The 22,723-nt window shown below is 41.4% G+C and overlaps 1 long non-coding RNA gene across 1 annotated transcript in view; it reads right to left on the reverse strand.

Annotated features, from left to right (window-relative positions):
* Nucleotides 1–22,723, reverse strand: part of LOC125162732 (uncharacterized) — a 524,310-nt gene that overhangs the window by 479,696 nt on the left and 21,891 nt on the right. The window lies entirely within an intron of this gene.

Raw genomic sequence — 22,723 nt, forward strand, 5'->3', positions numbered from 1 at the left:
GGGTTTCATGTTCTGGGTCTGTGTTCCCTCTTATCTCCATATCCAAAGGTGCTACAACAGCAAAGTGTGCATGCTTGGCTCCCTCTATCAACACTGAGAATGGAGAATTGACTATCTGACTACATGTCCATGTGGGGCCAGGAGCCGATGAGGAATTCATGAATCACCAGTGTGCTGTCAGAATTTCACAGAAAAGCATTTCATTTCCCCCACAGCACTAACTCATTTGGAGGACACATCTCTGATAGTTTATGCTGGGGCCTCTTTGTGAGGATCTGGTATTCCAGGCCAACAGTCACGGTGTCCCACTGATCTGAGCCAGGTGTCCCCTGCCTGGGAGCAACTATCTCTGGTTGGTATGCCCTTGTCGATAAAACAACTCCTGTCACACCATCCATTGCTCTGCTTTGTTTTGTTTTCCTATTTATATATTTTCCCCACCTGACTTACCATATATAAATAAGAGCACTCATACAAGAAAATATATAAAGAACATGTACAACTTTAAAAAGGATGATACAACACTGTTGCACTGCTGGTGGGAATGCAAACTGGTGTGGCTACTCTGGAACCAGTATGAAGAAGGTTCCTCAAAAAATTAAAAATAGAGCTACCCTACAGACCAGCAACTGCACTACTAGGGATTTATCCAAAGGATACAAAAGTGCTGATTCAAAAGGGCACATGCACCCCAATGTTCATAGCAGCGCTCTCGACAATAGCCAAAGTCTGGAAGGAGCCCAAATGTCCATCGACTGACAAATGGGTAAAGATGTGCCATTTGCAACAATCTGGATGGAACTAGAATGTATTATGCTAAGCAAAATAAGTCAGAGAAAGACAAATATCATATGATTTCACTCATATGTGGAATTTAAGAAAGAAAACTGATGAACACGGGGAAAGGAAGAAAAAATAAGACAGAAACAGAGAGGGAGGCAAACCATAAGAGACTCTTAAAGACAGAAAACAGACTGAGGGTTGTTTGAGGTGTGTTGGGTAGGGGGATGAGCTAAACAGGGATTAAGAAGGGCACTTGTTGTGATGAGCATTGGGTGTTGTATGTAAGTGATGAATCACTAAATTCTACTCCTGAAACTATTATTACACTACATGTTAAATAGCTTGGATTTAAATAAAATTTAAAATAAATTAATTTTTAAAATGTGAAGAATGAAAAGAAAAAAGAAATTGCTGACATTACAATTAAGTTATGGATATGTCAAGAAAGTTCCTCTCTTTTGATTCCTAAAAAAAAAAAAAGAGGAAGAAGAATGATACGACACCCCTATATATCCACTGTAGTGTCTCCATACACCTGTGCCCCGTAACAGCATTGTCTTCCCACCCACCATGTTAACTACTAATGTGATATTTTTGTCATTAATAATTCCCTTGTTTTTCTATACTTCTACCAAATCTGTAAAGTTACCTTCAAAGGAAAAAAAAATTTTTTTTCATAAAATTCTTAGGAGGATTAAATGAGATAATGTTTAAAATGTTTAGCACAAACCCTGACACATATTAAGTAATCAGAAGTGTCATCTATTATTATTAGTCTTTTAAACTTTCATTAATATAATGCAAAAAATCTTCTGTCCGTTCAGTAATTCATTTCATTCATGTCTTAACCTACTATGGGCCATCTCCTCTCTGCCATGCCAGATGCTATAAAGCCATACAGTTTAGATGGGTTTTTTAGAATCTTTTTAACATTTTATTTTTAAATAGTTTAGGGGCATCTGGGTGGCTCAGTCAGTTAAACATCCACCTCTTGATCTCTGCTCAGGCCATGATCTCAGCGTCATGAGTTCAAGTCCTGAATTGGGCTCCATGCTGGACATGAAGCCTACACACAAACATACATACATACATAGACTCACAAGGGTGTAGAAATAGTACAGGGAGGTTTTGTGTATCCACCATCCAGCTTCTCCTGACATGTTAAATATTGATAGCATGTTATCAAAACCAGGAAATCAACACCGGCACCATATAATTATAGATAACAGACCCTCCTCGAAATTCACCAAATGTTGCATCAGCTCTTTTTTTTGGTGTGTCCTTATATAATCCTGTGACATCTTACCCCACGTGGAGACCTGTGTAACCACCACCACTATCAAGACAAAACTTCCATAATCACAAAAAAATTCCCTGTGTTATTCCTTTATAGTCACACCCTTCCTCCCTTACCTAATCCCTGGCAACCACTGATCTACTCCCCATCTCTATAATTTTGTCATTCTGAGAATGTTATACAAATGGAATCATACAGTACATAACCTTTTTGAGATAAGCTACGCAGTTTTACACTCATGAGAAATTAGCCTTACAACTTGATCCTGGATTTTTTGACTGGGGAGAATGTTGACTAGATTTTTACTGAGGAGAAAATTCCATCTTCAGGTCACTTAGAGTGTTTAATTTCTGAGGAAATCTGAGATTCTAATGAAACTCTAAAGATAAAAGATTTAACCACTAGAATTCACCAGGACATTAGAAGGTGTCCATGAGGTATCCTGAATGGAAGGGAGGGAAGAGGAGCAGGTAATAACCCTGGCACAAGACCCACTAAGACACTTGGGGGTCCAGATGTGAACTCCATAATTAAGGGCAAGAATGTTCAGTTGCTACCCATGCTGGAAATTAATAAATTTGGAAGATATCTGTCTATAAATGTAAGAAATGAGTTTCAAATACTCTTAACAATCCTTCCCACCTACAATTGACCAAAAAAAAAAAAAGAAAAAAAGAAATCGCTTGCAAATTGCACAGCATGCCAGGAAAACAGTCTGAAAACCCTTTCAATCAGATATTTTGGAAGCACTTGTCTAAAAACAACTTTTGCCAAGTTTCCAGGCTGCTCCCTTGTAAGCTCATTTTTGAAGATTCATCACAAAGCAGGAACTAGAAGGAGAAACATGTTTATTTTATGATACAATGAAGTCCTTTGTCTAATAAATAGATGTGATAATATCACTGTGTTGGATACACTATCCCATTCTCCAAAGTGATTGTGGCTGCTTTTTAAATTTTTGCACCTTTAGTCTGCTTGAGAGCACTCAAAGAATGGTGCTAAAAGCCTCTTTTCAGACACTTCAGGGGCGTTTTTTGTTTGAATTTACTTCCCCTTTCCCATCCCATCCCTGGCACCAAACACAGCCTTACAAATCAGCTCAGACTGGCAGGAGAGATGAAGTCAGCAAGGGCCGTGCCAACTTCCTCTCTCGGCTCTGTCCACCCAGGCCTTGCAAACCCTTCTCTCCACATAGAAAGGGCGTCTCGACTGCTCTCAGAAACAAACCATCGTACACACAGCGAATGGCCTCTGGGGACAGTTACAACAGAGACACCCCCACTTTCATTTCACACAGACTGTGGCCGACAGAACTAAACACCTTCCCATTTACCACCTCTTCTTTTTATTTAATATTAGAAGCTCTGATTCTGAAACTGATTCTTGGATGTGCATTCCAAATAAAGAAGCATTTCTGTGAACCAATGACACTAAAAATTACTTTATGTGGCAAACCATTGACTGTCTCCCACTGGATTAGAGAAATCACTCATGTGAATGCCAAAGTTTCCTAAAACAAACAAAAACACAAGAAAATGTAAGGCTATGACCTGCAGTGGTGTTTCCCAACTGCAGGTGCATGGATTTTTAGGCACCACAACTTTGAATTAGCTCAACTGCATGGTTTAGAGCACTGGTTGTCAACTAGGACAATTTTGTGCCCCAAAGAGATATTTTGCAATATCTGGGGACATTTTTGATTGTCACAACCTGGGTGGGGAGTGCTACTGGCATCTAATGGGTAGAGGCCAGGGACGCTGCTAACCATCCTGCAATGCAGAAGACAGCCCTCCCAGCAAAGATTTCCCTGGTCCTAAATGCCAGTAGTTCTGAGGTTGAGAAACCCTGGTTAGAGGAAAGTACAGGGCCTTTGAAGACAAATATCCTGGATTTGAATCCTACCTTCATCATCAAGCTTTGATTCCTCTTCTTTAAACTTAAAATTATCCTACTTGCCTTAATGAATTGTTGGGGAATCAAATGAGGTCAGAATCTATAAAGACCCTACTGCTTATAGCATACATTGGGTACTCAAAAAAAGAAGAGATTCTTTCCCTTTCATTTCTTGCCACACAATTCCTCCTTTCAGACCCCTGAGTCTCTGCAGTCACTCTCTCCTCCCTCACTGCTGAGTCAGCTATTTTAATAAACACGTGCTACGTTCTCCTTGTGAGCACTGACCCTCTGGTCTGGTAGGGCTGGCTATCACCCAGAGCTGATTCTCCTATCACAAGTGTGAGAACAAGACCCAGTGTATCCCAAGCCCTGGCCGCAGAGATTGTTTCAGAGAGACCACAACCCAAATCTGACCAATCACAGCCACTGTAGGACTGCAGCCAGAGCTTTCAGGAAACACACATTTTCTTTTTGCTCTGGGACTAATCAGAAAATGTGAGCAAATAAATCTGGAGTTTCCCGTAGTTATCTTCATACCACAGAAGAGAACTGAACCAAGAATGAATCAACATGCAGAAATCAGAGACATTAGAAGGCAGGGAAAAAGAAAGATGGGGCACTCCAGTGCTGTCAATGACCATGTAGCTTACATTAGCGTAGGTTAGGTTTCTTTCACTTGCAACTTAAAGGTTTCTGACTCACAGAACTGTGTAGGTGTTAGAAAGCATAGGATGTCAGGATACTAACCAACTCACAAATCTGAACTGGGTGCCAGGCTCAGAACTGAGGGGAACAAAAAGATGTTTTCACTCATATGTGGATCTTGAGAAACTTAACAGAAGACCATGGGGTAAAAGAAGGGGGGGAAATAGTTACAAACAGAGAGGAAGGGAGGCAAACCACAAGAGACCCTTAAATACAGAGAACAAATTGAGGGTTAATGCGGGGAGTGGAGGAGAAGGGAAAATGGGTGGTGGGCACTGAGGAGGGCACTTGTTGGGATGAGCACTGGGTGTTGTATGTAAGTGATGAACCACGGGAATCTACCCCAAAAACCAAGAGCACGCTTCACACACTGTATGTTAGCCAATTTGACAATAAATTACATTAAATATATATATATACACATATATATGTGTGTGTGTATATATATGTGTGTGTGTGTGTGTATATACATATATACATATATATACATATATATATACATATATATATGTGTATATATATATGTGTGTGTATATATATATATATATCTGCAGTTCCTGCCCTCAGGATGTTTCCAGTCTAATTGGATAGACAAACATGCAGCACAGATTTAGCATTACAGGGTTGTGTAGATGTAGAGAGAATTGAGAGAATCGCAGGCCACGTGGCTGATCAGTCAGAGAGGGCAGGGGACAATCTTCTGTATTAGAAGGATAGAGAACACTCCATAGAGGATATCACTTAGCTGTCCCTAACTGCCTGAGCTAAGAAGCTGCCCCTTCATTATCCCAGTCCCTATATGCTCAGAACTACAAAGCACACTTACACATCAAAGGGCCTCAAATGTGGAGTCAAATTCCATTGCCCTCAGATGTGGGCCAGGTTAGTGACTCTCATCTAACAAACAGAATGCAGAAGTGATGTCTTCCAAGACTGGATTGTAAATGGTGAGACAGTTTCTGACTGGCACTCTCTCTCTCTCTTTCTAATTTTATTATGGTACGAACACTTAACATGAGATCTACCCTCTCAACAAAATTTTACATTTGTAATACAGTATTGTTGCCTATAGGCCTTGCTCTCTCCTAGAACATGCACCTTGAGAACCCTAGGTTGACATGTAAGAAGTCAGGCTATCCTGAAGTCGCTATGTTGGAGAGACCACCTAGAAAAGCCACACAGAAATAGAAAGATGCCCAAGGAACCCCAATTGTGTTAGCTCATCTGTTTTAGTCTTCCCAGGATTAATCCCCAGATACGTGAGTAAACGAGCCTTCAGATGTTTCCAACCCTAGCCTTCAAGCTACTCCAGCTGACTTCACAACTGTCCCCACTGTGCTCTGCCCAAATTATACATCCAGAAGCAAAATAAGTATTATTGTTTCAAGCCATTAAAATTTGGGTGGCTTGTTATGAAGACTAAGTAACTGGGAAAAAATGGATCCACTGAAATACCTAACCGAAAATATTAGCCATTTCAAATACATTCCAGAAGCTGAAAGGTGAGTGGTTAAGGTCACTCTAATTGCACCACCTTCCTTGGCCGGTTTCCTCTCTGAGCTTTAGAAAGAAGTAGTGTTACCTTGACGACAAATACCATCCAGAAAATCTCTAGGTTGACATGATATTAACCCCACGTTCCAGCTTCCAGAGAATTTATATTTTACTTTCAAACCCACCTTTCCCTTTTCCTTTTTTATTTTTTTGCTAGATGTTTTCAACTAACAATTTCAACTGTATTAATGATGAAATGTGGCTTTTTGCTAGACAGAAGTGGAATATTTGTCCTTTACTCCTTACCAATTGAACTGCAGAGATGATCTCATTAAAGTCTTCTAAGAAATTCAGCACAGCAACCAGACTCATTTTTGCTCAAAATTATAGGTGCCCAAACGCAGAAGCCATCCCAGCTTTGAGTCCTGCTAGGAGGGAAATGGCTTCTCAATGAGGGGCGGGAGATGGGGCATCTCTCCCATCAACCCTGATGCTCCCAGGGGATCCCTTTGCCCTCTTCTGACCGCATTTTTTTTTCTAGTTTCTTGTTTAAAAATCAAACTTCTCTGGCCTTCACAAGCACTTTACCAAAAACTTTACCAAGATAATGTAAAAATGTAAACTGATGTCAGATCTAAAAAATCCAGGAAAATCAGAACATTGCATTTTAATCAGTTGGCAGGTGGTCTATGATCATGATGAATTTCTTACTCTGGTTGACACATTTTCAAATGTTAATGTCCTCTCAAGGAATAAACTGTGTTGTAATGATTGAAATAATGGCTTCAAAGGTGAGCATTCCGCTTATTATGGTTTCAAGCCTTGGCAGTGTGCATGGAGAGGTGTTAGGTTACGCACTTGACGGAGAAATAATTATGACCATGTAATGAAAAGGAAGAGGCTTTCAGAGAGGGATTAGGAAGAGGCCCTGGGTCACGAGGGAAAGAGACACCTTCAGCAGGATGAAACAATCCTGAATCAAGTACAACACAATGTGGAAGACACAAGATGAAGTTTCCTCCACCCGCACAATTCACACCCACCAGGGCCCCAGTTTGTGGAAGCATTTTATTTCTCTAAGGGACAATTCAGATTTTTTTTTTTTCTATCAAAACTCAGCTTTCTTTCCACCTAATGCTGAGTCTAGAAAATCTGGAAACTGGAGAGTAACGGGGTGAGTTCCCAGCTTTTCAGCTCCCCAGGAAGAAAGCAAGACAGACAACCTTGTGGCAACCAAACACATTTCCAGCTGCCTGCTGACTGGTAGAATTTGTTTGAAAACAAACAAAGAGTAACTGTCAGCAACAGGAAAGGAGAACTAGAAACATTATCTGGAAAGAAATTATTGGTCTCTTATGGCACTTCTTCTTTATTTTACGCCATGGCTTCTCATCCACTTTGCTTTTTTCAATTCCTAATGAAACCCATACTGGACTACCTTCATAGGAAAACATGCAAAGCGCTTCACCACAGAAATGCCATCACACATGAAGTACATGATGAGCCAGACTTTTAATGATGAAGCCAAGTCAGAGTCTCCTTGCTTTTCCTGAGATAAATATAATGTGAATCATATAGATGTAAAAACTCGGTTGAGTAACCCAAGAAGAAAAGGGAAGACAACTAGTTACCCAACCACCTAAAATCTTGTCTTGTGCCTGAGCAAAGGCATACCACCAAGCAATATATATTACTTTTCTTTTTTTTTTTTTAACTTTTTTAAATTTATTTTTGAGATAGAGACAGACAAAGCATGAATGGGGGAGGGTCAGAGAGAGAGAGAGACAGAATCTGAAGCAGGCTCCAGGCTCTGAGCTGTCAGCACAGAGCCCAACACGGGGCTCGAACTCACGGACAGTGGAATCATGACCTGAGCCAAAGTCGGATGCTTAAGCGACTGAGCCACCCAGGTGCCCCTATATATTACTTTTCTATGCTATACAATAAATTACCCCAAATTTAGTGGCTTAAAACAACACCTGCTTACCACCTGACATTTCCCATAGGTCAGGAGCCTGGGCATCACTTAGGTGAGTTCTCTGCCCGGGGTCTCATGAGTTCATAGGTTCGAGCCCCACGTCAGGCTCTGTGCTGACAGCTCAGAGCCTGAAGCCTCCTTAGGATTCTTTGTCTCCCTCTCTCTCTGTACCCCCAACCCCACTCATGCTCTGTCCTCTCTCTCTCTCTCTCTCTCAAAAATAAGTAAAAAACATTAAAATCAAAAAATAAAAAACATATTATTATATATACATTTTATTTAATGGGAAAGGTGAGAATATTTTAATAAGTCTTATATGATGGAGCATAGGGCTCCAAAAATAAAGGTATCTAGGACCTGTGAGGGCTTCAAGCAGCTTCCTGAGACCCATTTATCCAATAGCACTAGAATTTATAGGAAGGGGTTACAGAAGAAAAATCTCAAAATGGCACTTACTTTACTATACTTCCCACGTTTAAGGTATTTTAGCATACAAGCTTACTTAAGCCTACTTTTTTCCTTGTGAATGAGAAAAACAAAATGGAGCTTATTTTTATTTCACACATTGCATAAGAATAATCAATTAAGGTACTTATCTAAAGCTCCAGTAGAATTATGTCAAAGAACATGATCTACTCTCAAACTATAGAATCACAGATTCTGAGCAATGAACAGTTGAGCACCACCACCCAACAGATGAAGAGAAAATGTGGTAAGCCCAGGACCACACTAGCCAGTGAGTTAGTAGAGACAGGAATCAGAGCTGGTTCACTCCTAACCTATGATGCACCTTCTCCATCATCTCTTAATCTTAACTCATGTTCTTTCCACCCAACCTGTCTCTCCAACTAAACCTCACATGTGTGCATGATTTTCAGTTTTAATTCCTTTGGCTTCCCTGGAATTCTCACCCAGAATTCTGAGAATAAATAGTAAGCAAAACCCTAGAATCCTGGTCATAGAAAGCCTCTCAGAGAACATCTAATCCATCCTCTCCTTCAGGCTGGGTATGCCTTTAACAATATCCCTTACCTGAGGCTTCTGGCCTCTTCTTTAATAACTCCAGTGACAGGGAGCTCACTACTAACGACAAGGGCAACTCCATTCTGAGTAGCCTTAACTGCTTAACCCTGTCATTTCGTAAGTGGTTTTCTACAGGTATATGGAAAAGTATAAGTCATTTCAGAGGCCACTGTGTCTCATATTTAAAGATGATTACCTTTCTCAAATCACTTCTCCCAGAGTCTCTCAGTGCTGGTGTCATTAGCATTTAAAGTAAGACTTCTTCCTCAAGTGGGGCCATCCCGTGCACTGCAAGATGGTTAGCATCACTGGCCCCCCAGGAACTACATTCCACTAGCCTACATACACTCACCTTGCGACAACCTGTTAATTGTGACAACAAATGATTCCCCCCACACACATATTTCTAAAAACCCTTCAGGAGGGGAGGGATACTGTCCCTGATTGAGAAACACCGTTGAGTCTAGGTCAAGACCCCCTGAATGCCCTCAACGATTTACCGTACCAGACATGGTACAGTTGTAGAGTTCTTTATCAGTCTATGGGATTCTCAGAGCAACTCATGATGGGAGCTTTGAGTCACTATCCTCATGAACACAGGATTACAGAAAGGATGAGACAGGTAATGACAAGAAGTTAACACTGAATAAAAGGAAAACTTCTCCCTGTTCCATATTTAGGAACCTGCCATCTTGCTCCGCTCCCATATTAAAACCACCCTCCTGTTCTTCTCTGGTGATTGGGAAGCATGTGTTGCCAATTAAGTAATTTTGCTGAATTAGGAATCCAAATTACATTGTTTCCCACTCAAACAGCCATCTCTCAATTATTCTGCCAACAGAAGTGCCTTGTGTAGTCCTTTGAAAATCTTTCACCTTTGGCCATTGTTTTTTTAGCTATTAACAAACTGCAGCTGGATCTTTTGATTTTGATTAAAATTGCTTAAGTCAGAAGGGTTGTTAAGACAGAAAATAACTGAAATCCAAATTGCCCTTGAAATTGCTTTGAAATCAGAGCACAACACTGGCATGAGATCATGACATCATCAAATGTTAGACCACCACATAGCACCTCCAATATCTTGTCCATTTATTCCCAAAATTTTCTTCATTACACATATGATATCTTGTTGCATTTGGGGAAGCAGTGATCAATATGCACTATGGTGGTAAAAGTATGGGCTTCTTGCTTGGAATCTTGGATCTACTGCTTGCCAGCTGTGGCTGGTATGACACTCCATCAGACCCCCCTTGGAGCACTTTGATGGTTTCTGTACACCTGTCTCCTTACATGTGGCTTCTGGCCACTCTTGGTATGGAGTGGTTTGGGGTGGGGTTTTCTCCTTTATCTTCTAACTGCCTGTAATTCTTGTCAGAGAACTGTTTGAAGGCTACTGAAACTGCTTTATGGTAAGGCTCAAAAAGCCAGAAATACCTGGGAGTTTGTGTCTCCCAACACCACCATCACCCTGCTAATGTGGCCCTTAGCCAGAGATTGACCAGGGTAGAAGTATGAAGGCCCAGTTCTTCTGCCATGAGTGAGGACAAGCTATGACATCTATGATGTCACTTACATTCCAGAGGCCACCCACCCACCCACCCAATTCATTCAGGCTGAGGCTGGGACTTCACCTGGAATTACATCCCTGTTTGGTTTCTTTTCCTCTCTCCTGCTTCTTCCAATTCTTAAACAAATCCTATATAAGCCCCTCCATACACAAATCCTCTTCTCCAGATCTGGAATTCCAACCTGAGACAGGCACTTACTACAATTCACATTTGGCAAGCATTTAATAAACATTACTCTTTATTATGTTTGCCATTAATAGCCATTATGAACTCAGTAACACTTCAAAATGAACCCATATTTTAGAAGTCATGACCACTTCTAAATACATTGGAAAAATAATTATATATGTGTATGACATTATGGATTCAGTCTATAACCTGCAGGACAGTCTGGACACACTATGGTGGTCGTATAGTTTTCAACAGCCCACTTTGGGAAATATGGCTTTAAGACAATTCCCTTACCTCACTGAAAACTAAACCAGGAACAAGAGAATCTACGCGAATGGTCCCAGGCCTAGAGCTAAGGAGTAGCAAGCTGAATCAAAACCCAGGTCTCCTGCCATTTTCACTATACACTTTATGTGGCCACTGGTCAGTTTTCAGAGAGCACTAAACCATGGGACCTCGGAAGCTTGCTCAGAGCACTGTCAGCAACTCTCCCTCAATGGTTACCGAAGGTTTGTGTACACACCCAGGCTGGATGTCTTAAAAAAAAACTACATAGAAGCTTCTGTATTCCAGAAGTGTGTCACTGAGAAGGGACAAAAGACCAAATGCATGAGAAACATTAAGAAAATGCCCATAAAACATCAGGAAGTTGAGATTAGAATAAATTTAGAGATGACAGGAAATTTAGCAGACCTATTTCCTGGTGATTTTCAGCATATTGTTCAGGCAGTAGATTCTTTGGTTCAAACAAACTCTGGCCTGTCAGCTTTCTATCCAACCCTCACTGTCCAACAGAAATGCCACCTTCTCCTGGCAGCCTCCTGGGATCTTCAGAGTCAAAGTGCTCCTTCCCTGTCTTCCCAGCCACAGCCATCTGTCAAGCCTCCCTTGGCTCCTGCTTCCTTTTCCCCTACACTGAGGACACTTGAGAATACCTCACCTTCTCACACTGGACACTTCAATGGGCTCTGTTTCACCCACACTCACACCCTTAGAAGAGCATCTTGCCCACAGTGGATGCTCAATGAAAAGCTCTTGAATTGGGGACGCCTGAGTGACTCAGTCTGTTAAGCATCTGATTCTTGGTTTCAGCTCAGGTCATGATCTCACGGTTCATGGGTTCAAGGGGCCACATCAGGCTCTGCACTGACAGTGTGGAACCTGCTTGGGATTCTCTCTCTCTCTCCCTCTCTCCCGTCCCCCCTTTGAAAATAATTAAATAAACTTAAAAAAAGAAAAAAAAAAAAAGCTCTTGAAGTGATTGCCTATAATCACACCACAACATTGATAGCATCAACCAGATCAGGGACTGACAGAATCAAATACCTGTTGTGGCCCCGTGTTGGGCTCCACCCTGAGCATGGAGGGTGGGGAACATCTGGAAGGACTTTGAAGAGAAACAGCCCCACACTTCCATTGCAAGATTTGTTACTATCTGTAGGAAAAAGCATGACATGAATCTGTTTAAACTTAAGCAGGCATAGATCCTGGGTCAGTTTTAGGAAGCCACTAAAAGGGATGTATGTATCAACTGATTGGGAGTATTTATCAGGAGGGGATGAGGTGAGACTGGAGAATAAGCTCCAAAAGTTCAGCTTCACTGAGGACAAAACTAAACCCTTGTTTTTCCTGCAGACAGGGGATTTTTCTATCTGAGGATAGGCAGCACAGAGTAATCCCCAGGAGAAAGGTTTCTGGAAGGGCCTGCCCCTTCTCAGAGGTTCCCAGGGCCAGCCTGTCACAATTAATAAAGAGGTGCACCCGATTACCTCAAGTACCACAGGCAGGCTGGTGAGGTTCCAGAACCACAAACACAATAGGATCTGGAGACAGAAACAAACCCCTTGCTGCCAAGCACCACCTGCCGTGTACCCGCACCCTTCAGGGCAGAGGCCAGTGTCTTTTCTGCCTAGCTCAGCTCTTTAAAATCCATCCAGCAATGTGAAAAATGCAGATCTGCTGGCATTTTCTAAAAGGAGTGGTTAGGAGGCACTCTGAGCTAGCCAGGAGGATTACTGCTTTCTCTCCCGTGACTCACTGGCTTTCTTGTCAGGAACCCGGCCCAGAAAAGAAGGAGAAGAGGACCTAGAAGTGGCCTATGTCCAGGAGTCAGTCTCTGAGGGCCCTCGGCTCCCTGCTATTCCCCAGCCCCTTTAACACACCAATTCTCAGTCCATCAAAGCCTGCTTTCAGGAGGGATCCCAAGAGCCATGTTTATGCCCTAAAGGCCATGGTTTCCCAAAAGGTATTCACATATATCAAAAAAGGAAAAGGGGGATGCCTGGGTGGCTCAGTCAGTTGAGTGTCAGACTCTTGATTTCAGCTCAGGTCATGATCTCACAGTGGTGAGACTGAGCTCCGTGTCGGGCTCCACACTAGGCGTGGAGCCTACTTAAGATTCTCTCTCTCCCTCTATCCTTCCCCCGCTCACATGCCCTCTCTCAAAAAATAAAAGAACTAAAATTTTTTTAAGAAGGAAAAGGGATGTTTTCCCCAAAATGGGTTTGGGAAATCCAAAGTTAAAAGATATTTATTTTCAGCATGCCTGGTTGGCTCAGTTAGCAGAACATGCAACTCTTGATCTCAGGGTTGTAAGTTTGAGCCCCACATTGGGTGTAAAGATTACTTCAAAACAAAATCTTTTTTTTTTAATGTTTATTTATTTTTGAGACAGGGAGAGACAGCATGAATGGGGGAGGGTCAGAGAGAGAGGGAGACACAGAATCCAAAACAGGCTCCAGGCTCTGAGCTGTCAGCACAGAGCCCGACGTGGGGCTCGAACTCACGGACCACGAGATCATGACCTGAGCCGAAGTCAGACGCTTAACCGACTGAGCCACCCAGGCGCCCCTAAAACAAAATCTTTAAAAAAATAAAGATGTTTATTTTCTTGAGGACTTCTCAGAGCCTTTACAACCTAATGAGAACTGGGAAATTCCAACAATATGATACAGTATACCACATTTTCCCAACATGTTAAATCATTAACATGACTTAATCATAAAACACTTTACCCACAAGCATCTCCTAGAACTAGCAGAATTTAATTCAATTTATTGCTCTTCTACCTCAGCAGGTTCCCAAAGTGTGGTCCATGGACACACTTTCAAGGATCCATGAAGTCAAAACTATGTCTGTAATCACAGCAAGATGATATCTGTCTTCACTGTGTTGACATGAACATTGATGGTACAAAAGCAGTGAAGGGGAGGGTAAAACTGATGGTGCCTTAGCATATATCAAGGCAGTGGCCTCAAACTGTGCTAGTCATTGTACCTCTTACTGTCACATACTCCCAAGAAAGAAAAAAGTTTTACTTAAGAATGTCCTTGATAAACATAGAAAAGCATTAATTGTACTAAAGCTCAACCAGGGAATATACATATATTAAATATATTGTGTAAATAAACGAGAAATATATGCAAGGCACTTCTGCATACTAAGTACAATGGATGCCTCTAGGAAATGTTCTTGTGCAACTGTTTGAGTTGCAAGCTGAATTGGTCTTTTTTTTTTTTTAATGGGACACCATTCTATTTGACTGACAGACAAACTATGGTTATACAGATTTGGGTATTTGGCAGACATTTTCTTGGAAATGAATGAAATGAGCATATCTCGACAAGGAAAACAACTGACAGCATTTGATGTCAATTATAAAATTTGAGGTTTCAAACAAAAATTAGAATTTTGGGAAACTTGTATTCACTACCATGAGTTTGACAGCTTAAAGACTCTTTTAATGAGCTTGATGGTGACATTAACAAATGTGCTATTTTGATATGATACAAAATGAAATATGTCAACATTTGGAAGATCTGAATAACTCAGTGAACTAATATTTTCAAAATAATTAATGCATAATGTTACAAAATCTTACATGGGTATAAAATCCATTCAAAGTGCAATTTAGACCAGTGTATTTAAATGTAACAGAGTATGAAATTTTCACTGCTCTGGTTTCAGATTCTATATGCAACCTCCTAGAAATTACCACTTGTCAAGATTTGTTGTAATGTCAAAGAAAATATCCATAAATATCTGAAATGACTATTTAAAATACTTCTCCCTTTTCTGGCTACACACTTCTACGAGTTGGATTTTCTTTACCCACTTCAACTAAAGTAACATACCACAACAGATTAAATGCAGAGGCAGATGAGAATCCAGCTGCTCCTATTAAGCTAGACATCAAAGAAACTTGCCAAAGTATAAAACAATGCCATTCTGAGTCTCACTAGCAAGCATTTTTTTGTTTTGTTTTGTTTGTTTTGGAAAGTATAGACTTTTTTTTCAATAAAAAAGTAATGTTTTCTTGTAATGGTTTTACTATTGATATTTTTTAATGAATTAATAAATATTTTAAACATTTCTCAATTTACATTTTGTATCAGGGATATGCAAACTTTTCTGTAAAGGTACAAATAAACATGTTGGGCTCCATGGTTCATACAGTCTCTGCTGCAACTAATCAACTCTACTGTTATAGCATTGAAGCCACACAGACAACATATAAATAAATGGGCTTGGCTTTGTTCCAATAGCATTTTATTTACAAAAAAAAAAAAAAAAGTCATGGGCTACAGGCACCTGGGTGGCTCAGCCAGTTAAGCATCCGACTTCGGCTCAGGTCATGATCTCGCAGTCCGTGAGTTCAAACCCCACATCAGGCTCTGTGCTGACAACTCGGAGCCTGGAGCCTGCTTTGGATTCTGTGTCTCCCTCTCTCTGACCCTCCCCCATTCATGCTCTGTCTCTCTCTGTCTCAAAAATAAATAAACGTTAAAAAAAAAAAAAGTCATGGGCTAGATGTGGCCCATGCACCATAGTTTGCTGACCCCTATGTTTTATGATAAATATCAATAGATATAACCGACTTAAAAGCTCTTTCGAGTTCTCACTAATTTATAAGTGTAAAGGGACCCCACAACCAAAAAGATTGAAAAATGCTGTTCTACCTGAAGTATGATCACTTTATCATCTTCAAAAGGAATTTCAGACACAGAAAAAGAGGAGATATGTTGGGGTGGGAGCGCTTCATCCTGGGGTCATCAGCCTGTTCTGGTTCCCTGTGGGGATGGATCCCATAAGCAATAAAAGGCTTGGGAAGGCGAGATTCTGACTGAACACAATTGCACTCCACACTGGCATTTCCAGTCACCTCTGGAATCTACTTCATCTAGAAAAAGACTCAGTTTTTGGCCACTGTGGGGCCACTGCCACTGCCATGAGCCTATCCAAATGGACAAACAAAATCAATAAAATCTCATCTTCACAAAGACAAAAGTCACACAATGCCAAAGTGTATCAGCAGGACAACCTCCAACCAGCAACCAGTAAACAGCAAGGGGTTCTCTTGCACTCGGCCCCCTGGCAAGATGGGACTACATGGGGGTGAGGGTACTGATCCTCACACAAGCAAAACCCGTCAAACCTAGATAGCATACAGAAGATCCCTGACTGCTCGGAGCATGCCAGTTATACAAGACTCAATAGGCTTGGCAAAAGGCTGGCTCCTCAGCCCTCAGCTTTTACTGTATATTTTAATGCAGGAACTGAGTCACACCTGCAAATCTTATGACAAATGATGTTTTATTAACTTTGAAGAGTGCCAACTCATTTCCTGGGTTCCAAGCCAACCTGACATAATAGAGTCCTTTCAACAACCCAAAAAGTTGGTATAATGTCCAAAATATTTCAAGGAATGAACACTTCTTAATTTGTTAATAAGTTCTGTGTCAGTCAGCTCTAATAGGATAAAAGCCTATCATTAGAGACCCAAGGCAAACTCAGAGCACCTGCCATCACCTTATTGCCTGCTGGACCTTTTTTCTTTGACTGTTTTTTTTTTGTTGTTGGTTTTTTTTTTTCCTTCTAGCAATGCTTTGTGTGACAAGAAGAGTTTTCTGGTGCCTTTCACACAGTTGGCTCTCCTGTCCACTGATCTTCTGGGTATTTTTAGTTCACTCCCTTGATGATTTTATTGGATCAACATATCAAGCTGTGAGGTTGTGCAACATGGAATGTCAACACAAACAGATACATCTAGAATAGCAGTGTTCCCTCTCTGCCACTAGAGAGCATCCCCACCCCCATCAACACAGACACACACACATCTGCCTTTCCTCAGTCACAAAGCTATCCAATTGGGCCCTTCTCTTCACAATTCTGTTTTCGCCTCACTGACTGGCAAAACTCAGGCATTCCAGCGTTGTCCTTGCTCTTAAAAGGGACAAGATCACTAGAGAAGCAAGGCAAACACTAACTACACACATGCAGAGAAATGACAGTCCACCTCTTAAGGGATAGACAAAGTGAATTGTCTGCTTACACTAGATAAAAGTAAGACAAGTCTGCATAGTCTTTAAAGATAGAGAAAAGTGTCTTCTTAGAGCAGAGAGCGTGCAGTGTGGCACCTCAAGTCATGAGGATACAGTGTGTTTGTGGGGCTGGGACAAGAAAGAAGGGAACTGAGACCTGTGCAAGAGATCTGAAGTGCATTTGAACTTGAGCAAGGGAATATAGCTCCTCCCTAAGTGGATGGGGAGCTTTGTGGAGTCAGAATGTGATGTCCAGGAAAACTGAGTCCTGGATCATGGAGGAAGAAGGTCCAAAGTCCAGCATGCTTGATGAGACAAGGAGGAGACATCACTAAGGTTCCAGCAAAAGCAGGAATTTACACCCTCAGTTGACCAGGAAATCTAGGATTTTCAGGTTGAGAGGACAGAATCACACAGGCCATAACACTAATCTACTGTGAGGTAATAATAGCCTAATCTACACTTTTTCGGGTTAACCAGGACAGACTACTTGGCCTTTTTGAACCCGTTTTCTCATTTATAAAATGGGATAATAATAGTACCTTATCAGCTCTGGCTGCCAGAACCAAATGCCATAGACAAGGTGGCTTAAACAGAAGTGTAGTTTCTCACAATTCTGGAAGCGGGGAGTTCAGGATCAGGGTGCCAGAATGGTCAGGTTCTGGGGAAGGACTTCTTCCTGACTTGTAAATGGCCACTTCTTCACGGTGTTCTCAAATGGAGGAGAGACAGCATGTGAACACAGGTCTTTCCCTATCTTATAAGGACACTAATCTTACTATGGGGGCTCCAACCTCATGGCCTCTCTCCTTTAAACCTCATCACCTCCTCCTAAAGGCCCATATCCAAAACCATCACGTGGGGGTGGGTCATGCTAGGCTGCAACAGGAAGTTACTCAAATAAGAGGACTGAAAGCGATCAGCAGGAGCAAGGAGGGGAAGGGACAAAAGTAGGGAAAGAATGTGTCTTGTTTTGCGGAAGCAACACTTCTAGCCAAGAGTCACCCAAGTAAGTGTTTCACCTAATAACCCCTTGCTAGGTGTGTCTCACCTGACAGCTCTTTACATGAGTCAGTTTGAGATGAACTGGAGCTGAAGACCTATGCAGAAGCTCCCCTCAGTTGTCCGAAGTTACTTTTAGCTCATTATAATGCTAAGATCTCCTCCTATGGGCAGAGCTTTCCACCATGTTTGGAACATATGATGTATGCACCACCAAGCTGACACACTAGGCATGCATAATTGAACCAAAGTGCCTAAGCAAGCTCCCTGCCCCCACCTCTAATACACTGCACAAAAGCTGCCTGTACTAACGCCATAGGGAGACAGCACTTTACGAGCTATCTTCCCATCTCTTTACTTGTAACAAGTAATGAAAAGTTCTTTGGTTTCACCATTTCCTTGGGTTGTGTTCAATTTGATGCACCCCAAGCAGCAAACCCCTTGAGTCTGGTTATAGACTCAACATACAAATTTGGAGGAGACACAAACATTCAGTGTACAGCAAATGCCTACCAGAGAGCTGTGATGATTCAGTGAAGTTTACACACATAGGGCTAATTTAGCACAGTGCCCGGCACATCACTGGAACTCATTAAAGATGACCATTTTTCTTATTCTTATTTGTTTTAGGGAGTTAGCAGAGGAAATATTTCCACAAGCCAGCACCACTGTTCACCCAGAGTTATGTTTGACAGGCAGTTGCGATGGCATTTCAACAAATGAATCTGTTGCCTTTTACTGGAAGGTAGCCAGGCCTTGCTCTCTGGTCCCAGGAACCCACATTCCTCATGTCCATGTCACAGGTGCTACACAGAGGTCAGAATTACTGGGAGAGGCAGTCTTCCACATGGCCTGGTATCAGTGCCTCCTTGGCAACCAGGTAAAGACAAGGACCGTCCCAGAGTGTAAGAATCTAGGCAACTAAAAGGCAACTGACAGAATGGAAGAAGATATTTGCAAACAACATATCAGATAAAGGGTTAGTATCCAAAATCTATAAAGAACTTATCAAACTCAACACCCAAAAAACAAATAATCCAGTTAAGAAATGGGCAAAAGACATGAACAGACACTTCTCCAAAGAAGACATCCAGATGGCCAACTGACACATGAAAGAATGCTCAACATCACTCATCATCAGGGAAATAAAATCAAAACCACAATGAGATACCACCTTATACCTGTCAGAATGGCTAACGTTAACAACTCAGGCAACAACAGATGTTGGCAGGGATGCAGAGAAGGAGGATCTCTTTTGCATTGCTGCTGGGAATGCAACCTGGTGCAGCCACTCTGGAAAACAGTATGGAGGTTCCTCAAAAAATGAAAAATAGAATTACCCTACGACCCAGCAATTACACTACTAGGTATTTATCCAAGGGATACAGGTATGCTGTTCTGAAGGGACACATGCACCCCAATGTTTATAGCAGCACTATCAACAATAGCCAAAGTATGGAAAGAGCCCAAATGTCCATCGATGGATGAATGGATAAAGAAGATGTGGTACATATATATATATATATATAATGGAGTATTACTTAGCAATCAAAAAGAATGAAATTTGCTATTTGCAAGATGTGGATGGAACTAGAGGGTATTATGCTAAACGAAATTAGTCAGAGAAAGACAAATATCATATGACTTCACTCATATGAGGACTGTAAGACACAGAACAGATGAACATAAGGAAAGGGAAACAAAAATAATACAAAAACAGGGAGGGGAACAAAACATAAGAGACTCTTAAATATGGAGAACAAACAGAGGGTTACTGGAGGGGGTGTGGGAGGGAGGATGGGCTAAATGGGTAAGAGGCATTAAGGAATCTATTCCTGAAATCATTGTTGCACTATATGCTAACTAATTTGGATGTAAATTTAAAATAAAATAAAATAATAAAAAATGAAATGAAATGAAATAAAAATTAAATTGAATTAAATTAAATTAAATTAAATTAAATTAAATTAAATTAAATGAAAAAAGAATCTAGGCAGGAGCCTGTGACTAGACGGTGAGACATCCTCACTTTGTCTTTTCCCCCATAACGTGGACCAGTGGTTCTCAAACTTGAGTATAAACCAGAATCCCCTGGAGAACGTGTTAAAACACAGATTGCTGAGTCCCACTTCCAGAGTTTATGACTCAGCAGGTATGGGATGGGCCTGAGAATCTGCATTTCTAACTAGGTTCTAGACGATGGTGACGCTGCTGGTTTTGGAACTACACTTTTGAGAATCACTGATGCAGACTGTGAAACAGAAGCTCCAGTAGTTTATTTCCCATGACAGTCCAATAATTTTAATAAAAGGCTGACATTCCAGTAACTCCTACACTTCCCCCCAAGATTCCAAATTGAGGATAAAGTCAGCCACTGCGATTTTCAACACCAGAAAAGATGGCGTCACTTTGAAAAGTAGAAGTGATCTGCCGTTATATTTTAAGCAAGAAAAAAGTAAGCTCAGACAAGTTTAGAATATGTTCCCAGGGCGTATAAGAGGAATTGTCAAGCTTTTTAAAACTAGAATTTGAATGGCAGGAGGGGTTGGAATTCTAAACTATCAACTAGATGATAATCTATCCCTTTTTCCCCAGCATTTTCTCTGACTTTGGACAGTCTTATCTTATCTCTGACACCTGGTGTGAAAACAAAGTATGTCAAACACTTGTTCAATTCCCACCCTTATGTTGCTCTAGGAAATAATCTGACTGACTCTTGTTTGTGCAAAAAATTCTTGGCTTCCTGTCTCTGGTTTTGAATTTCTCACTGCACCAAACTGGAAGCACAGCAGGTGAAAACATCAAATGCTTTTTATCCACCTGCACAACACTGGAGGCAATCCCCAGGGAATTCCTGCTGCTCACTGTATTTCCAGATCTTTGCCTGTCCACCCAGGCTTGCCCTGGGGTACAGGTTTATTGGGTCTCTCCTAGTCAATACATTTCTCTGAAGTATATCAAGCCATGCTCAGCTATTTCTTAGACACCCCAAGCACTTAATCTTTACTTGTTCTTTATGAGAGACTAGGCTGTTGCCACAGCTATGCTTGACAGTGGTTTGTTCCCTTCCTTTCCCAGGGAGGTTTGAAACCACAGACTTGAACACAAAGGCATAACTATACAGCATAAAAGGCTTTTTACTCAGTTTAAAACTTGGATTTTTCAACCCAGGACTCAGGTCTTCATGGAGCCCCTCTTTTTGAAGAAACTCAGTGGCATCTTCCCACGTTCCATCAGGACACTAGCTAGCCATCACCCTCTCTAAAGACATTAGCTTCTGTCAAACTAAGCACCACCACCAGTGAACCCTCATTACCATAAAAGAATTCTTCTAATATATTTCTTTTATTCTTATTTTATGGGGCAGAGGTAACTCCAAAACAAAAGGGTAACTTTGAAGATTTCTTTCAGGTCATCTTCAATCTGCGTTTTCCTTCCTGTTGGGTGCTCAGAAAGCCTTCAAGTACCCCAAACAAACTTGCCATATTCCACCCATATGTACTTGATCTAACTCAGTTGTTCTCAACTGGGGGCAACTCTGGCCCCCAGGGACATTTGGCAATGTTCAAAGACATTTTTGGTTGTTCCAATTGCCGTGAGGGATACTCCTGACATCTAGTGGATAGAAACCAAGGATGCTACTAAACATCCTACAAAGCTGAAAACAGCCCCACAACAAAGTATTGCCCAGCTCCAAATGTCAATGTTGCCAAACTGGAGAAACCCTGATAAGTGACTCCCCAGAGGGAATGGACAACCCTGCTCCCAAAGACTCAGTTCCTATGAACAGGAGGGTAACGGACAGAATCTCTGGCTAAATTTCCAACCTAGAGAAAGCCCCTAGAACAGCAGTGATTCTTCACATTCACATGAAAAGAATGAGAATTTGAAGTTATGGCATCATCCTTGGAAGATGGGTATGTTAAGTTAGGTCCTCCCAGAAGAAAAAAGTACAAGAGGTTCATTTAGGAGGTAATCCCAGGAAAACTCAGTTGGGGAGTAGAGAAGATAGGAAGGGGGGGAAGTCATTAGAAGGTGTTGTCCTCAAGCAAGTTACCAGTGTGGACAACAGAAGCTTAATCCTACCGGAGAATGCTGGGAAGACCTAGAACACTGTCTTTAGTTATCCCAACTGAGAGCCAAGGAAGTGGAGCCATTTACTAACACATCTTGTCAGTCACGGTTGAGGGCTCCCAAGGGCAACTGATTCCTCAGCACTTGTAGCTAGCCCAAACACAATTTGCTCTCAAGCAAAATCCTCACTCAAAGACTCTCAGGTGCTGACAGTTGAAAGTCAGGCTGGTTGGTGCATGAAACTGGTAGGCCTAAGTGGTTAAGGATGCATCTTCTACAGTGGGATTGCTGGGTGTGCTCGTTTTATACCTCGTATTTCTCTCATGTTTGGGCATTTACAATGAGCATTTATTACACCAGTAGCAAGAAGAAAACACTTGAAACCTACAATACCAGACGGAAATGCAAAAAG

This window comes from Prionailurus viverrinus, chromosome A3 (genome assembly GCF_022837055.1).
Source record: "Prionailurus viverrinus isolate Anna chromosome A3, UM_Priviv_1.0, whole genome shotgun sequence".
In the NCBI taxonomy this organism is placed as follows: domain Eukaryota; kingdom Metazoa; phylum Chordata; class Mammalia; order Carnivora; family Felidae; genus Prionailurus; species Prionailurus viverrinus.